At 38.2% G+C, this 17186-nt stretch overlaps 1 protein-coding gene across 11 annotated transcripts in view; it reads left to right on the top strand.

Annotated features, from left to right (window-relative positions):
- The window catches only part of ZBTB20 (zinc finger and BTB domain containing 20), a 468555-nt gene that overhangs the window by 153316 nt on the left and 298053 nt on the right, over positions 1 to 17186 (top strand). For all 11 annotated transcript variants that reach the window (XM_017833966.1, XM_017833967.1, XM_017833961.1 and 8 more), the window contains one exon: positions 1517 to 1592. The gene's annotated coding sequence lies outside the window, so the exon portion shown is untranslated. The remainder of the gene's footprint in view (positions 1 to 1516; positions 1593 to 17186) is intronic.

Genomic DNA, 17186 nt, shown 5'->3' on the forward strand with positions numbered 1-17186 from the left:
CTGTGTTGGGGGCTCTTGTTCCATCATTCAAATGCTCAAGAATTGTTTCTGGTTCTTGCTGTGCTGTCCTCTTCTGTACTCTCTGCTTTGTCTCCTGATCCTCAATACCTCTGATCTTGATGGAGTGGGAAAGTTAAACCCACAAATAAGTTCGTGAGCTCATTCTTGTTTGCGGTATACATGTGTGTATGAACATGTTTGTGTGACAGTATATTGTCTGATACAGTGCATTTCATTTTAAACAACTCTGGGGATGGATTGAGAAGGCTCGTATAGTTCTGCAGTCTGAAGAACTGGATTTTTACTTATGGGAGAATAAAGCAAAATTTCACTTAGGAATTGGTCCCAGCCTGTGGGACATTCAAAATCAGTATTAGATTCACATCCAGGATTTATTTGCTGATCTCTGTCAGTGTGCTGATGGTGAAGAGAATAGCTTGGACTTTGAATGAGATAAATTAGGCAAGTTCTGCTGTCACCTTTTAAAAATAAAATTTAATCAAGTTTTGATTTGTTTCTTTAAGGAGTCACTGATACATTGTATGTGTCTGTGTATATTGCTGTATGGTTTGTTATTATGAGGCTGAATCCTGACAACTTATTGCAAAATTGTTTGAATTTATTATTAATATTTTTTGGTTTTCTCATTTCTCCCGGTTTTGGAGCTTTTATAATTAGATATAATTAAAACCACAGGTTTTAAACTCCAGTCTAACATTTAAACTCATATTTATGGTGCAACCCCTGGAGTTTTATTGTCATTCCTACTATTCCAACTGCATTTTGAAAAAAAAAAAAATATTTTTTTTTGCATCTGTTCAAATACTATGTCTACAGCTACCACTTCTTAATCATCTGTTTTGCACAGTAACGTGACATTTATTTTACATGATAAAAAACTGTGCAGTTTTATAGATGAGCTATTTTGTATCCCTTAACAAAAGGTTGCAAGGGACCTTTTGCCTTGTACACTTTAAAACAGCTTTCCTCTTTTTGAACTTGTCTTTCTCTGCTCCCCCATGCAACAGTCTAAAAGTGCTACATGCTGTAGAACGAATTTTTAAAAATGTTGTTGGCTGGCATTATGTAAAACCATATTTTCCCTTTTGGTGCGTATGTTCTGGTCCTAGCAATGTCCTTGTTTTGCTGAAATTAACATTTTTCTCCTCACAGTCGTTGGTATGTGATGGTGTTTTTCTGTCTTCTTTAATTGTGATGCTTTTTTTTTTTAATTAGTATAAGGTTGATTGTTAAAATTAAGTGGCAGAAGGCTTCTTTCCAAGTTATTCCGAGATCTTTTGCTGAAGAAATATATTTTGCTACTCTCAATTGCCTTTTTCCCCTTCTTCTTTCATTGCAAACTACTCTGGGAAGAGCTTCTTTTAACAAAAAAAAAAGGCTACGCTTGACTGATAATGCATTGCTTTGGATGGTGAAACATTATGAAAGTTTAATTTTTAATTAAATCTGAAATACCAATTATAACTGAAAGAGATTTTAACCTGTTTCTTTTCAGACTGCCTGAAGTTACATTGTAGATGCTGAAATCACTGCACCTTAAAAACAAAAAGATTAAGCTGCACTGCGTTCCTGTAAGTAAAAGCTTTTCCGGTACCTTTTGTCCGTATTTTTCCTCTATATGCATCCAAAGTGTTAGCACAGTAGCTGGTTTTGGATAAAGGTCAGAGTCCCCTTGAATAGGATTTAGAAGTTCAAAGGATGTTTTATTTAAAAATTAAAAAGGAACTTACATCTAGCAGATCTTTAATTTCAGACCACTGAATGGATCATTCTTTTCTGCTTTGTTTTGCGTATTATTAGGAATACTGTGCATCTCTGTTTATTGACTTACAGTTCCTGTTGCTTTGTCAGTGAGGATTTCTGCATGTTGGTGCAGAGATAACAGAAAGTAGCAGAAGATTCCTTATAGCACAAAATATAGTTTATTCTCTTCTTATGATGTCGTAACAAATTCTTCTCCTTTGTACAAGAAAAAAAAACAAACAACTTTCTGATGACATCACAGGGGACTTCAGCTGCTTTAGGGTGTAGATGAAGGCAGAAATGCCTAATTCATCTGTGCTGTGACACAACAAAACAGTCAAAATAACATCTACGTCTCTCAGCAAGAAAGGAGTCTCTTTCTAAGAGGCGAGTTATTCCATAAATGCAGGTCAGATTGTACATCACTCTGATCCACCCTTATTTAGAATCTGAATGTATTTGGGTTAATAATTAAGATTTGGAACTTCAATGGCTCAACAACAGGCATGCAAAAGAGGATTGGAAAATCTACTATATTCGGATACTCTTAATTTAATGAAATAATATATCACAAAAAAAACCAGGAGCTTGTAGATAGTAAGAAAAAGATTGATTTCAGTTGAACAGTACAAAGCTGGGGAATATTACAAAGCAAAGTCAGTTAGTTTGTTTTCTTGTTTGAGATCAAAATGTGCAGTCTGTAATGAAATCCAGAGCCTTCTTCCAAAGTGGTGCTTTTGTACTTCAGGGCTAAAATATTTTAACTATTAGGTGGGATTTATCACTCCTTCCTCCACTTTTTTCTTTTTTTAATATATTTTTATGTTTTATTGTAAACTAGCTAAAGGGTACAGTCTCACTGTGGGCAGCTAATTCATGCCCCTTTCAGCATGCAGTGCCAAGCATGACTCAGACAGGCAGATTGTGCCATTCTGGCTCTATTCCATTGTGTTTTTACATTACTGGCAAGGGCCATGCCATTGTGTTGTTTAAATATTGTGTATTAACTGCAGGCTGTGGCCAGTGAATGGTATTTAACATTTTCTGCTCATCATTGCTGAATATGAGCAGCTTCCTTGGCCACCAGAGGTTAACCTTGCAATTACACTGGTGAGCAGAGTTGAAAACACTCGTGGATTTGCTGAGTCCAGCAGCCATTTAAAGGGAGATGTTTAGGTAAAAATGGGAGACCTCTTCTGAATCTGTGAGTACAGAATTTCATACTTGTCTTCTTATTTAGTGTGAACAACCGTGACAATTTTTGTTGGAAAGTAATTCTCTTTCGAAAATGCAACAGCAGAGTGAGGAGTGAATTCAGACAAGTTCTTTGAATCCTTAGGATCCAAATGGTCACTAACTACTGTATGGACAACCCTAAGGCAAAATAACAAATAGCAATATATGGACCTGATAATTGGTGCTTCCTGGAATGTGCTTTTTTTAGTTATATGAGACTTAAGGCTTTGGAGGGGAAATAAATACACAAGTATAAAAGTCATGTATAGGAAATATTTTTTAATTTTTTTTTTTTTAATCAAGAGCATCAAGTACGTCAACACAGATGTAGGACAGCTTTCTCAAGGTCCAAGTGAATCAGTGGTCAAACTGGGAATGGAGTGTGGGATCATGACTCCCAAGTCTTTTCTACCTAGTTCTTTCCGTTCCATGAAGTAAAGGGCCATGTTTCTAATCCTTGAGTTTCTTGTATCATTTGCTTTAAAACAAAAAGCCCCACTTCTAAACTTTTAGCTGTTCCTAAGTTCTGTAGCCTTGGCATACAGCCTGTCTCTGGAATACAGAAGAACAAGGTGAAGAAACTTTTACATATGCACATGTATCCTGTAAAATGAGGATGAGATTCTTACTACACCTTGTGTCCATGCAACTCGTTACTTGCCACAATAAAAATGGTGGCACTTTTTTTATAGAGGAAGGTTTGCTTTAAGGATTTCCTTTGTTTCCTGTATGTTTGCTGTAATCAGATCTTTAATAAGGTGAACTTGCCAGTATGGCTTTCCTGTACTAACCCAAAAACAGCGAGAAGAAAAAGCAAACCATGTTCTGATAGTTTTGTATTTGATTTTTTTAATTGAAGGGTGGAAATCTTGCTTTAGGGTAGGGATGGCTCTAAAACAACTGATTAATATAAGATGGACCAAATTTTTGGCTAATATAAAATATGCTTGACTTGGTGCCTGGCATTAGAAGAAAATACATATTCACGACACATGAACATCTGTCAGACAGCTGCACGAGAACTCAGCTTTCTAAATGTGGTGTAGGTACACTCTTTATGGAAAAGGTCTGTGGGCTGATTTCTACGTTGTGTGCTCTGTACTAAACTTGTGTGGGTTGATAGGCAAGTAGATCCATTGAGGTCAGTGGGACTACTCAAATACTTTTTTTAAGTATTTTGCTGTTTGCCGCTGACCCCAAATAGGATTCAGTCAAGCATTTAGAGCTACCTCTGCTCACATTCAGCATCTGCATGATTTTGGAATGAGACAGTGACAATGTGTGTGGAGAAGATTCTGTATGCATAACCTTGTAAACCTTTACAAAAGATACGGTAGATATGCTTTCAAAGCAGTGGTTTTAGTTACACTGCCAAGGGCCGAGGGCAATAAAGAGTATATGATGTGTTATTTTTGTTAAAAAAGAAGTTGGTTTGTCAAGGTTTCAGCCTTACACAGCTTTGTGATCTGATTACTGACCAAGAGATCCAATGTTCTAATCTTAATGGATGCTGGATCAATGAGTGGCATTGGACAAGTCATTTAACTTCACTGTGCCGCGTTCAGCTGATCACATTTTCAATCTGGTTCAAACTGATACAGCTCTGTGAACATTATTGAATTTGTGTTTGCAAGGCTCTTAGAGGATAAATAGTAACCATTGTTATTATTAATAAGTATATTGTGTTGACAAATCACAATGGATGGAGATATAGCCACTTGTGGGGGTGATCCTTCATAACTTGGTTATGCTTTTTTTTAATTCCATCACTCAAAGTTATCAAGGCCAACTCCAATTTATAGAAGTATTTCTCATGTCGCTCTCCCTACTGTTGAGTATTTTATTGTTTGTGTTCTCTCTCTGTGCTGCTGCTTTGCTACTTCCCTCCATGCTGAATTAACCAAACTTTATTCCATTTTTTTGGTATTATACAGCAGAGGCATTTGTGTAGCCTACAAATTACATAAAGCAAATTCATTTTGCCTAGTGATTGTTTGCTGATGATGTATGAAACAGACAGAAGACAGTTTGAATTTTCATAAGTTCAATTGAGCTTGCAGGCATAAGGAAAGGAAGAGGCAGAACCCAAGCCAATGTGACACAGTAAGCTGGCATCCCAGAGTGCAGGCTGCATGTGTAGCGTCAGGATGTCAGGGCTGAGAAGGGCTTCGTCCATCACAGTAGTGCTTTCAAATGAAGGAAGAGTTTTGAAGCAACAAACAAGTTACCCTACCATGTTCTTTATAGTGTAAGAATCCTCACAGTTCCTGATGGATATGCGATCTGTCCTTCCCTCCTGTAACTTGCTGTTTTAACTAGAATTTCAGGTCTAAGATGGGCTTTGAGTCCTCCAAATTCCCAGTTCTTGTTCCTCTGACAAAACATAAGCCCCCCGGAGTTTAAGCCTTTTTCTTTTTTTCTCCTTTTTTTCTTTTGATGCAGAAGATACTGGCTTGTAGAAGCTGTGCTGCAAATGTGAAATGAGTATGGAATTGTGCTTGCTTTGAACAAAGATCAATGTCTTGGGGCTGACTGTCACTGAGGAATAGTGTTAGCATTAACAAAGAGAATTAATTTTGGCTTTTCCCCTTCCTATACCAAGACATTAATCCAGAAACTCATGGGGATAAATTCTGCCCTGATTTCTACCTGTAGAATCCCAGTGGAAATGTGGAGAGGTCAGAAATGTTTGTCAAGGCAGAAATTGTCCTGGAGTTGAAATTGTTGAGAAAGCAGAAACTGGTTGATTGTTATGTAGCCCAGGGGCAAGAGGATATATAGGAGCCTTACATGGTATTATATGCTTCTGAAAGTGTTGCTTTTGTTGTACATTAAGGAGAATATGATTTAAAAAAAAAGTCTAGTGAGTGAAAACTTATAATCAGGAGCACAGTGATTAATTGTTCTTCATGTCCACTGGGAGAAAGACCTAAAGAAATCAGTTGAATGAGCAGTGAAAATTGCCAAGTCACATATCAGGAACCATATTCTGACTGTATCAGCTGTAAAGTGCTGGAATGCACAACCTGTAGGTTTTGTGGAAGCAGGGGAAGTTTCTTTTTTAAGGAATGGCTTGGAAAACCATCTCTCAGTGTGTGGTAGAACTTCCCATAAGGCAGAATAGCAGCCTGGATGGGTTCTGTTGCTCCCTGGTATTCTCAGATTCAGCGTACCGTTTGGGAATGTTGGTATGTGGCTAATACATTCCTGATTAAGAAAGGTTAATGTTCCCAAAAGATCTCCAGGGTTCTAATTTTTCCATCCTCTCATAACTGAAACCACGCTGTCTCTACAAAGATTCAATTGGGCTGCCAGGATTTTGCTTTGACCCTTCTTTTTTTTCGATAAGGACAGGGGAGGGAGTCATATAGATACTGAAGAACAGATCCTCAGTTGCGCAGTGTCTGCAGGGTTTCTTTCCAGTCAGCGCACAAATGCTGATTTGTTTCAGTTACTGGTTTTTAAAATTTGGATTAGTGGAGGCACTCCAGGTATTGTCTGATACAAACTCCTCTGACACAGAACACGGAGACAGTTGAAAGTTGCAAATAGGATTGATGATCAGAGAAAATATGTAATGAGGCTGAAGTAAAGGCTGCTACAAAAAGGTAAAAGTCTCAGGAGATTGGGAGCTTTGTAATTGTCTCTGTTCTCTTAATTGTCTCTGTTTTCTGAATTTTCATGAATTTTCATCCTTGAAAGATGTATTCACTTAATGGAACTGCTAATCTCAAAACCCAGTTGGCCAGCCTGAAAATTTTGTTAGTTCTCAGGTTGGTTTTAGTCAGTCTCATTCACAACTTAGCACAGAAAAGGAGTTGGGAATTACTGTCGATTAAGTCCCTCATGCTTTTTTTGTTTTCTTACAAATGTTTAACATTTAGGGTTTTGGGGAGGTGGAGGTTGTGTGGGGCTTTGGTTGTTGTTGTAGGTTTGTATTTTAAGGGCATCAATTGTAGTGTACAAATGGGTAGAATCAAGACTTTTTTCAGAGATGGCAGCTCTTATTTTTGCAGAATAGTGGCCACAATAGATGAAGATAGGAAAATGGCTCTCCAGTGTGTGGTTGCGTTAGTATATAAAGGAATATGGGCTGTGATTCACTCATATTAAAAAGGCATGGGAATATTAGCATTGATTCCCTGCATAGCACTGCTGTAGTAAGTTGTAGTAAAACACTTTAGCATTTCACTACCTGAAGGTGTTGTGGTGAAAGTGGAAAATCTTCCACTACATTTATCAAAGCATTTGCTAGTCTACTTCAAGATAAAATAAAGATTAAATATTATTGAGCAAAGAAGGTTAACTTAGACCCGAGATGTCATCAGATAAGCTACAAAAGAAAAAAAAGACAACACAGACCTGGCCTTTTCCAAGCCTTAGTATTCTTATTTTGCCCTAAACCAGTGTGTAATGGGAGGGACTCCAGAGAAAGGCATTGCGGTTATTCTATATTTACATCAGTGTCCCTGAGGACACTCACACTGAATCATTTCAAATTCCAGAATCAGATATAGGGCAGTCTGATGAATGTAAGTTACCCAAACTTTCTGGTCTGTTTTCTTCATTAGTATAAGTTATCTAGCTCTGAATTTTACTATAAAGGATCTCATTCTTATTGCCCTCTTTCCCATCATTGCACCTGCATCTAGATAATAGATTAGAAGAGAATTTAATCTGTTGTGTCAAAATTCATCTGTTGTTTTCAACAGTTTCCACTGGCATGAAAAAGATAAGTTTATTTGGTTTATTTATTTTTTTTTATTTTTAAATCATAATAAAAAAATAAGTATTTGACTTTGCAAGATGTTTTGGTGTCGGCAATAACTGAAGACATCCCTAAGTCAGAACCTGCATTAACAAATTTTTTGAACCTGTTGCTTTCTCTGGCAGATTTTTTTTCATTGTCTTCATAATGTTTCCATAGAAATTTTGTTCTAGTTCATGCAGTGTTCTTACTGAAATTTTGAATAATGAAACTATTTTGCAGAATGGAAGAGTGTTATCTCCTTTCTTTCAAGACTTGCAGTAACTGATTGAGAATCATATGACTCTTATTAGCAGAACCTTTTCAAGGCATAAGTTTTCTCAACATTATTTCTCAACAGCAGTGGTAGCAGTTGTGCACCAGATCACTCCATGTTATGAATCAGGTCATAATCATGCAGCCACGATTCATTTAAGTGGGGTATAGTGGTACGGTTCCTATATATATAGTTTGCAAGATCAGACCATCAATGGAAAAATCTGAGCCAAAGGCAGCTGAATTCTTATATCTTCCCAGCTTCTCTTTCCATTCATTAGGGTTTCAAGTGAGGAGAGTAATCTGTTTTGTCATGTCTGTTGCCCTGTTTTAATACATGACTAACCTTCTTATGTCTCAGTGGCTGTCACTTCTCCAGAACAAGTGATACTGGATTCTTGAAGCAAACAGCTACAAAATGATCATCCTTTGGGGCATGTTTAGTGTGTAAATGACAGCTTTAGCCTGGGTGCATTTAGCAATTAGAGAGAAATTCTATGGTCAAGGCATCACACAAACCTGAGGAATGCAGAGAGAGGATGATGAGGGATCCAGAAACCAGGTGACCAAGAAGGTATAGAATTAAATTAGTCTATCATCTTGATAGAAAATATAGCAAGATTAGAAGTGAAAAATCTGAGTCAATAGGAAGGGTTGCTATAGGTACTGATGCTCATGCATGGCACCTGAATGTAAGAGTTTTGATTCCTCATAATTGTTTCAATCTTGCAGGAAGGAAGGGATTCTTTCGTTACTTTTGTCAGGGCTGCAGTGCTATCGAATTTGTCCCTGTGACTCTTGGTCATGTGAAAATCACCCCAGAAATGATCCCGTTTTCTGTTTCCTTCTGTGTAACACATTGACATATTACTACTTCTCAGCTTCTTTGTGTGTGTGGCTTAGAAAATACTACTCTTTGCATCTGCATCTGCCCTTATTCTGATCGTGCTTTCCATTCAAGAAGACATTTGTCACGACAAACTCCTGTTCAATTTACCAGTCTTTTTTATGCTGTGCTGGTTTCATGCCTATGTGCTGATACACATGACTCTGGAACAACATTGAGGGAAACAATCAGATACTAGTACAACTCTAGATACCTAGCAAATATTTAGTTTCCTCAGGATACCAGTCATGGTCACCTCAAGTGGTTCCCTGTCCTGTCCAGGGAACTGTACTTTGGCAAGAGTTCAGAATTCTTAATGTAGGAAGGTAATCACAACAAGTAGGTATGATTATAATGTATAAAAAATATAAAATCCTATAATGTATATGTTTTTGGAGTGTTATTGAACCAAAGCTTTGCATTCAGGAAGCCTCTGAACTTCTGGGGTGCTCAAAATGTCATTCTTTTCTTGTATGTATATATTAGACTGTTGCAAAGATACGGAAATTGATGATGAAAGCTTTAGAGAGCTACTAACTCTAAAGCTAGATGCAATAACATTCAGGTGCATGACTCCAAGCAAAATTCAAACCCCAGAGTCAGGGTCTTTATCCAGTACCTGAGATGTATTAAGGGCAAAGGGAAGCATCTTGTTAGATGGCGTTCAACCTAGAGGCAACCAAAGGGAAGCTCGAGAGAGTAGAGACTTGGTAATTCTTCCATGGACAGGGTTTTTTTACTAGTAAGATCTTTTTCCTTACTGCAATCATTTGTGTCCCAGAGAATTCCAAATGTGCTAGGTACATTTTACTTTTTATGAGATTACTAGCTGTTAAAATACATATTCTATCCCCCTATAGAATTTTCCTTTCATCAACATGAGATAGGCATAGATTTCCTGTGCCTTATAATGGTGGAAAACATTTCTGATGTCCCTGCATTGTCAGACTGTCAGGAGCACAGTTTTCTATGTGATTATCTTTATTATGATTTAATTACGTTTAAAAGCATTTGATTTCTAAAAATCTCTTACTCTGTCTCTGTCATAATGTTTATAATGTATCTATACCATATAGTAGTTATTCTTTAAGCTCCTTATGCCTCTATTTCTTGTAAAATAAATGTACTGTTTAGCAAAACAGATGTTCCTTATTTAACGTTGAACACAATTATTACCTGTGATCCCTGCCAGATCTCTGCACACCATTTCTGTATTGAGTGCAGCCATTTTCTGATCACTTCTTTTACAGATAAAGAGAGAAATCCTGGCCCCAGTGAAGTCACTGAGATTCTTCCACATTCCTTTCAGTGGAGTCAGGAATCATTGCAAATGTATGTGCTTGAGCTGGCCCTTTACACTGGGTGGCTTATGGTATGTCTGATGCATTTACATGTATTCATCTGTTACCCCCTCTCCAGCAGTGCTGCCCCCAGTGAGGGGCAGTTACCAATTGCTCTGTCTGCTGTCTTGCTGGAAGTGCAGGACTTTCCTTAACTGATGTAGGGAAAAAAATATTTTACAGTGGGAAAATAAATACATCATGCTTTCTTTAGAGAGTCTTTTCTTTTTTTTTTTTTTTACTTTTGAAACAACTAGATTTACCCTGTTTTAATATCAAAGTGACATAAAAGTTGTCACATGCAGATTTTTGCCTGGTAGTGGTTGAATGAAGGTTTATTTTGGATTTATTCCTATTTCCAGGTGGTTTGGAGTTCTTTTATAGAAGTTTATAAGACTATATTGATCAGAAGTCATTCCCCTCCCTGCTTTTATCTAGCCCACTTTTGATACTAGCTTACAATCAGTTTTTTAGTTTGTGGAGTTGATGAAGAACTAGGAAATTTTGTATGCAGTTCTGACAGACTGGTCCTCTGCTGGACTGGGGTTGGGTTCTTGCTTGAATCAGGGGTAAAAGTCCCAGTGTCTGTCTCACTTTGGCTTTTTTACTGCTCTGCATCACTGATGTGCAAATGGAAACTCCTGCACCGATCTTTCTCAGTGTTGAGAGCTTTCAGAACCGAGTCTGTATTTGTCCTGTATTAGTTTAAATATAGAAAAAAATAATGGAGCCTGTTCTGCCCATTTGAAATCTCAGCCTTCTTACTTAAAGCTAGGTCAAATATTCTGTGTATTTGCAAGCGTAGCAGAAATTCATCTGGCCAAATTGACAGCAGTGGATAGTACTGTTGCCCTTTATAGGGTCTCCATTTAATGTAGTGGGATTTTCACCAGTTTCAGTGCTTGGAAGGTAAGTTATTGTGTCTTTCACCACTTTGATAATATAGCACTGTTGTTATAATTCCTCCCCAGTTCATTTCTAATAGCCATTTCATTAGGACCTTTAGGTTATAGAAAGATATTGATGGTGCGGAGGACAAGAAATAGTAAAAAGCTAAACATGAAATCCTAGTGCAAACCTTATGGAACACAAATTATAGGAACAGGTATCTTCAATGCTGCTATGTTTACTCTGGCTGCTCAGTGTACCAGTCCAACTTAAAATGTGCTCTCCTCTGCCCAGTAGATCTAGACCAGTAGAGAGGAAAACAAATTGTGTCCCCTCTTCTCCCTGCTCTCCCCAGTTCATAACTAAATCCCAATTATCTTGTCAAAGTGAAGTTTTTATGGGGAAAAAGGTAACATATCACCACAATAACTTCTGAGCATAGCCCATGCCTCAGGACTTGGTGTAGCACAGAAGGTCTTATTTTACCTCTAGGCCCTGTACAAATAGAAATGCCTTGAACAGTGAGCCAGCAAAATGTGAAATTAAACAGGGGCAAATGTACATTTATTTTATGTATGGTCACATTAAACAGACATATAATTTTTCTTTGGAAATGACTGTTTCAACAAAAGCAAAATTATAGCAATTAAAATGTAAGGAGGAAAAATAATAGTATTGATTTTGTTTTGCATGGTTTTGTTAGTTTTTTCCTAATTTCATGATATGTAAGTAGTAGTGCATGTCTTACTGCACGTCAATCTGTTTGTTAGACTGCAAGAGGCACTTAGATTTCAGAAAGGTGAAGATTCAGTAACTACTAAGCGTTAGCTTAGTAACTTTTTTCATTGCACGAAATACTGCTAGTTTTTCTACAGTGATGTGCAATAATGTGAATAGAGAAATAGAAAAAAATGAAAGGGCTTATTTGGAAATTCTAATACACAGAACTTTCAAAACAAATTTATTTTTGGCTTTTTAATTATGTGGGAAGGTTCAGTATCACTTCTTTTTGAATCCTGACTTCAAAAGGAAATTAGAAGTCAAAATTTCTGCCTTTACTTGTAGCTCTAAAATGCCACGAAAGGCCTGGTAGCTCACTAGCAAAAGTAACTGTAGAATCATAGACTGCCCTAAGTTGGAAGGGGCCCACAAGGATCATCAAAGCCCAACACCTGGCCCTGCACAGGACCACTCTAAGAGTCACACCCTGTGCCTGAGAGTATTGTCCAAACATTTCTTGTACTCTGTCAGGCTTGGTGCTGTGACCACTTCCCTGGGGAACCTGTTCATCGAACCACCCTCTGGGTGAAACTTTTTTTTCTAAAATCCAGCCTAAAACTCCCCTGGCACAGCTTCATGCTGTTTCCTCAAGTCCTGTCACCACAGAGAGGAGATTAGTGCCTGCCCCTCCTCTTCCCCTCATGAGGAAGCTGTAGACTGCGATGAGATCTCCCCTCAGTCTCCTCCAGGCTGAACAGACCAAGTGACCTCAGCCTCTCCTTATATGGCTTCCCCTCAAGGCCCTTCACCATCTCTGCTGCCCTCCTTTGGAAACTCTCTAACAGCTTAATATCTTTCTTATATCATGATGCCCAAAACTGCCACAATATTCAAGGTGAGACCACCCCAGGTCAGAGCAGAGTGGGACAATTCCTTTCCTCGACAGGCTGATGATGCTTTGCCTGATGCCCTCCCAGACACGTTGACCCTCCTGGCCACCAGGACACAGTGTTGACTCATAGTCAACTTACCATTGATCAGGACCCTCCACTGAGGCACAAGAAATAAGTCTGGGATCTACTTTTGAAATTCTATAGGGTTGTTGCTCAGAGAAGTTGTGGAGTTCCCATCCCTGAACGTGTTTAAGGCCAAGCTGGATGGGGCTTTGAGCAACCTGATCTACTGGAAGGTGTCACTGCAGTGTCACATGGCAGGGGGTTTGGAACTAGATGATCCTGAAGGTCCTTTCCAACCCAAATAATTTCATAGGTTGATTTCTATGATTTCATGAATTTCTAATGCTGTTTGTAATGCTATGAGCTGCATCTCTCTCTCTAATTTTCCACCACCATTCTTGTGTCTAGGTACATCTAATTCTTTCTAAAAGAAGAATTGGGGTGTCAACCTCCCTTTTTGCTGGCAAAAGCTACTACATTACATAGTTGAGTATTTCTTTTGAGTGCCAGGAGGAATGACTATTTTGTGGACAGATATTGTAGTAGACAGAAGTATTGATTGGGTTTCATTGTAATAAACACTGCCAGATGTTATCTCAGTGTGTACTGTTTGCATTAGTAAATAAATAAATCCTCCAGAGCACAATTATTCCCTATAATGTTTTTTCAAAAGCTTACTGTTGTCTTACTACTGAACTTCCTCTGCTTTCTGTGCAGTTTGAGAAACTAATTGGAGCATGTGAAGCTAATTGAAAAATTCAAATCCTGCTCTAGGTTCAGATACCATGTCAAGGTCAAATCTGGCATGTATAAGTGATGCTATCTTCACTTGAGGTACTCCTTCATCGGAGACTTTCTCCTGTAGGAAATACCTGATGAGATTTTATTCACTGCTGTGTTACTATCCACACTGGTGAACATGTTGTTAGGGGATTGCATGGTAAATATCTGTGTCCTCCGACTCTTGGTAAAGACTCTCAGCTTGTGGGTCACTTGGTAGACAAAGTGATGGTCAGATCCCAACCTACATGCTGTCACTGAAGAAGATGGTTAAATACCAGTGCTTGAAGCCCAGCGTGCCAGTTATCAAGTTAAACCAGCTGAGTAGCAATCTGAGCTTCCTCAGAAACCAGGAATACTAAGAGTCCAGATTCACTGATCAAACTGTGAAAATCACATTAAATCAATGTGAAAAGCACACTGGTGCCCAGCACATCATCAGAGTGCTCAACATATCAGCGTGGGCCTGTGTGCAGTCCCTGCATGTAAGCTGGGCTAGTGCTCCCTTTTTCCTCACAATAGGCAAGGCAGATTGAAGCATGCTTTGATTTGGGTTCTCTGTGAAGCATACTTAGATTTGAGTTCTCTCTGATTCCTGGTGTTTTCAGCTTTCCCAAAAACACAGAGCAAGTTCACAAGTGGTTTTTTGATGTGTAGTCAGTGTCCATAAAAATTAATGTTAAATGAGAGCTGAAGTTGTCTACTGGGAATTCTGAAAATTATTTCTTTTTATTTTCAGTGAAGACATACCTGTTCCCTAAAATAGTGGTTCCTTGCTCTGCTGGACTAATGTAACTTGTAATTTATGATTTTGAGTGTTCAGTGTGCTGAATACTGGCTTCCATTGAGATACAGGTTCTCTTGGCAAGTTGACTCATTCTGGATCCTCCCTAAAACATGCTTAAAACAATTTAAAAGGTTTAGAAAGAAGCAATGTGTATTTGAATTCTCTGCAAGTGAATCAGCATTATTAACCTTATGACTCCTAAATTAAATCATCATTCTCTGTGTCAGATCCTAAGTTTAAATTCATATAAAAGATGTGACTTTTTCCCAAATTCTTAATAGTTTTACTATTTTTTGTCTACTCCTTCCAGTTTAGCAGCTGAATTTAACTGTACTTAGTCTATCTACTTAGGTATACTTAGAGTTTTTATACATTTTACTGGAACTTGCTGTGATAGAAATATTTATGTGTGTATGTATTTACAGGTATACTTTAAAACTTGTAAGGCTACTTCCTCTCAAAAATTTTATTTTGGATAAGGATCATCAAATCAATACTTTTTTATTTTTCATTTGTTAGCATCTTCCTTTTCCTTCTTGTTGGTAAAAAAGGGAAAGAAAAAAATTAATGAAGGGCAATGGAAGGAGAAAACGTCTGACCTTCTTACCAGCTTTTTCTTGTATACCTGAATACTTTCAGTGATGCCTCTGAAAACTTTGAAAATAACTACTTGCTTCCAAAACTCCCCATGTAAAATTAACAATACTTGGCCATTTTAAAGGCAGCTCTATTTTTCATCTCACCTTTGAGTAGTCAAGTGCACGTGCAAACTACAGCCAAGGAAGAACAATTTCAAGTTGCATGCAAACTTGGCTCATCAGCTGTGCATTTTTGCTGTTTCTAAGGTAGGGAGATCAGAAGTGTGAAATGAAACATAACAGAGAGGCACCCAAGTGCAGATCTGAAGGTGCAATCTGCATTGGCTGCCCTTCAGCACAGATGGTGGACAAACTTAAATCTACTGTTGAGTCCTGAGATCTTTACCCCTCTCGATTAGCAAATGTATCTAAACGTAGGAAGCGGAGTAGCTAATTCCCAAATGATTTTAATGATTCATGGTCCCTAAAAGAAGGAACCATGAGAAATATGCCTGAGCATCAGTATTTTGTTGTATGTCATAGGATGTTTCTTTAGTGAAATAGCTTTGCTAATAGCTTTGTTAATCAGTCAGGTCCCAAATAAAATAGAAAGTGCAACACAGCCCTCCTCAGGTTTGGTCTTCTGCAAAATTAAATACCCCATTTATTTCTCTTATCTAGGCAGGAAAAATGGACCAAATAATGACCAAAGCCTGCACTTGTTTTGAGTCTCTTTTGATTTTAGGGTTAAAGGGTTGCATGGGCTTGCTGCTTCTTCTTCAGGAGTTATGATGGAAAACCTTTGCTGTATTGTCCTCTCCCTATGCCCTCCCTGTCTGAGTTCTCAAGTGATACAGGGGCACAACATAAGAAAGCTCCTGGCTTTGCAGAGGGTGAATACTGCTGAAGTCCTGGAGAACTAGTTCACACTTCAGGTGAATGTTGCAGCAACTAGCTGATGTGACTACAGGTTTGTTTTCTGCTTAATAGATAGATATATACGTGTTTCCCTTGCTCCACATCTGCACGGAACAAAAATACCCTGTTTTTTAGTGAACATTTCCCGGGATAAGGTGGGAAGTCTGACTCCAGGACCAGTTTGGTTTTTGGCATCTCCCCTGTTACTGTGTGCAGTGATGCTAGTTAATGCTCATTGAGGCAGTGGATTTGCGATTCTGGTTCTTGGCCTGAAGTGGATTGAGATTCATAAAAAATAATCTCAAATCACAAAGCCACCATGGGAGGCTTATAGCTTCTGTGACTATCTCACTTGGACTAGATTTCAATCAGGAATCAGGAGGTGAATGGTTTTGTTCTTATCCCATTGCCAATTTCCTGAGCTAACGTAACCTGAGTGTGTGTGTCACAAAACTTTATTTTCCAATTGAATGCATCCATCCTTTAAAAACAGGTTAAAAAATAAGAGACCAAATGTAAAGGAAATTTAACATCCAAAAATACAGAACAGTGCTCAGGACTTTCAAATATATGTAAACATCAGTTCCTGCCAAGTTAGTCATTACTAAGAGTTGTTAACACGGGGGATTGATTGAGAGAATGATTGTTGCTGTAGAATGATGATTTAATAAGAGAAAAATCTGATAGATTTGACATGCTACATAAAATGTGCAGAATGGTTATTCTTTGGTAAATTGCAACTTTCATTTGTACCCCTTACAGACGTGTTTGTTCTGTGCCTTGCCACATTCCCCTTTTTATTTTCCTGTTATTCTTTTTAATTGCTAGAAATCATTAATATTCACCGTTGTTACACATGTCACGCAGAAAAACATACACACCCCCCGTTTTCCTTCCACTTCTTGCCTTCTCTCGCACCTTCATCTGGTCTGTTCTTGTGTGCTCACCTACCTCCTCTGGTGTTCAGTAGGGCACTGCAAAATGTCCTGCTCCCCATCTTGAAAAGGTGCCTACCAAGAGCTCAGTTTTATTTGCTCTTTGCTCACAGTCTTCATATACACCCACTCCTCACTGTTCTGGCTGATGATTATTTATCTGTTACTTAGTCCTAACAAAATGCTTGGTGCTTTGTAAGCCAGGAAATGAAGGCTGTCTCAGCTCAGGGAAGTTGTACAGGACAAGTTGATGAGACAGCCCTTCTATTGTTCCCATTTTTACTGACTGTACTCCATCCTTGCATTTCTCAACAATAATTTATGAGAGTTTGGATTGAGTTTTTTTTAATTCTGAAATGACCAGTGCTACTGTGA

This window comes from Lepidothrix coronata, unplaced genomic scaffold, assembly GCF_001604755.1.
Source record: "Lepidothrix coronata isolate B3197 unplaced genomic scaffold, Lepidothrix_coronata-1.0 Scaffold226, whole genome shotgun sequence".
Lineage (NCBI taxonomy): Eukaryota > Metazoa > Chordata > Aves > Passeriformes > Pipridae > Lepidothrix > Lepidothrix coronata.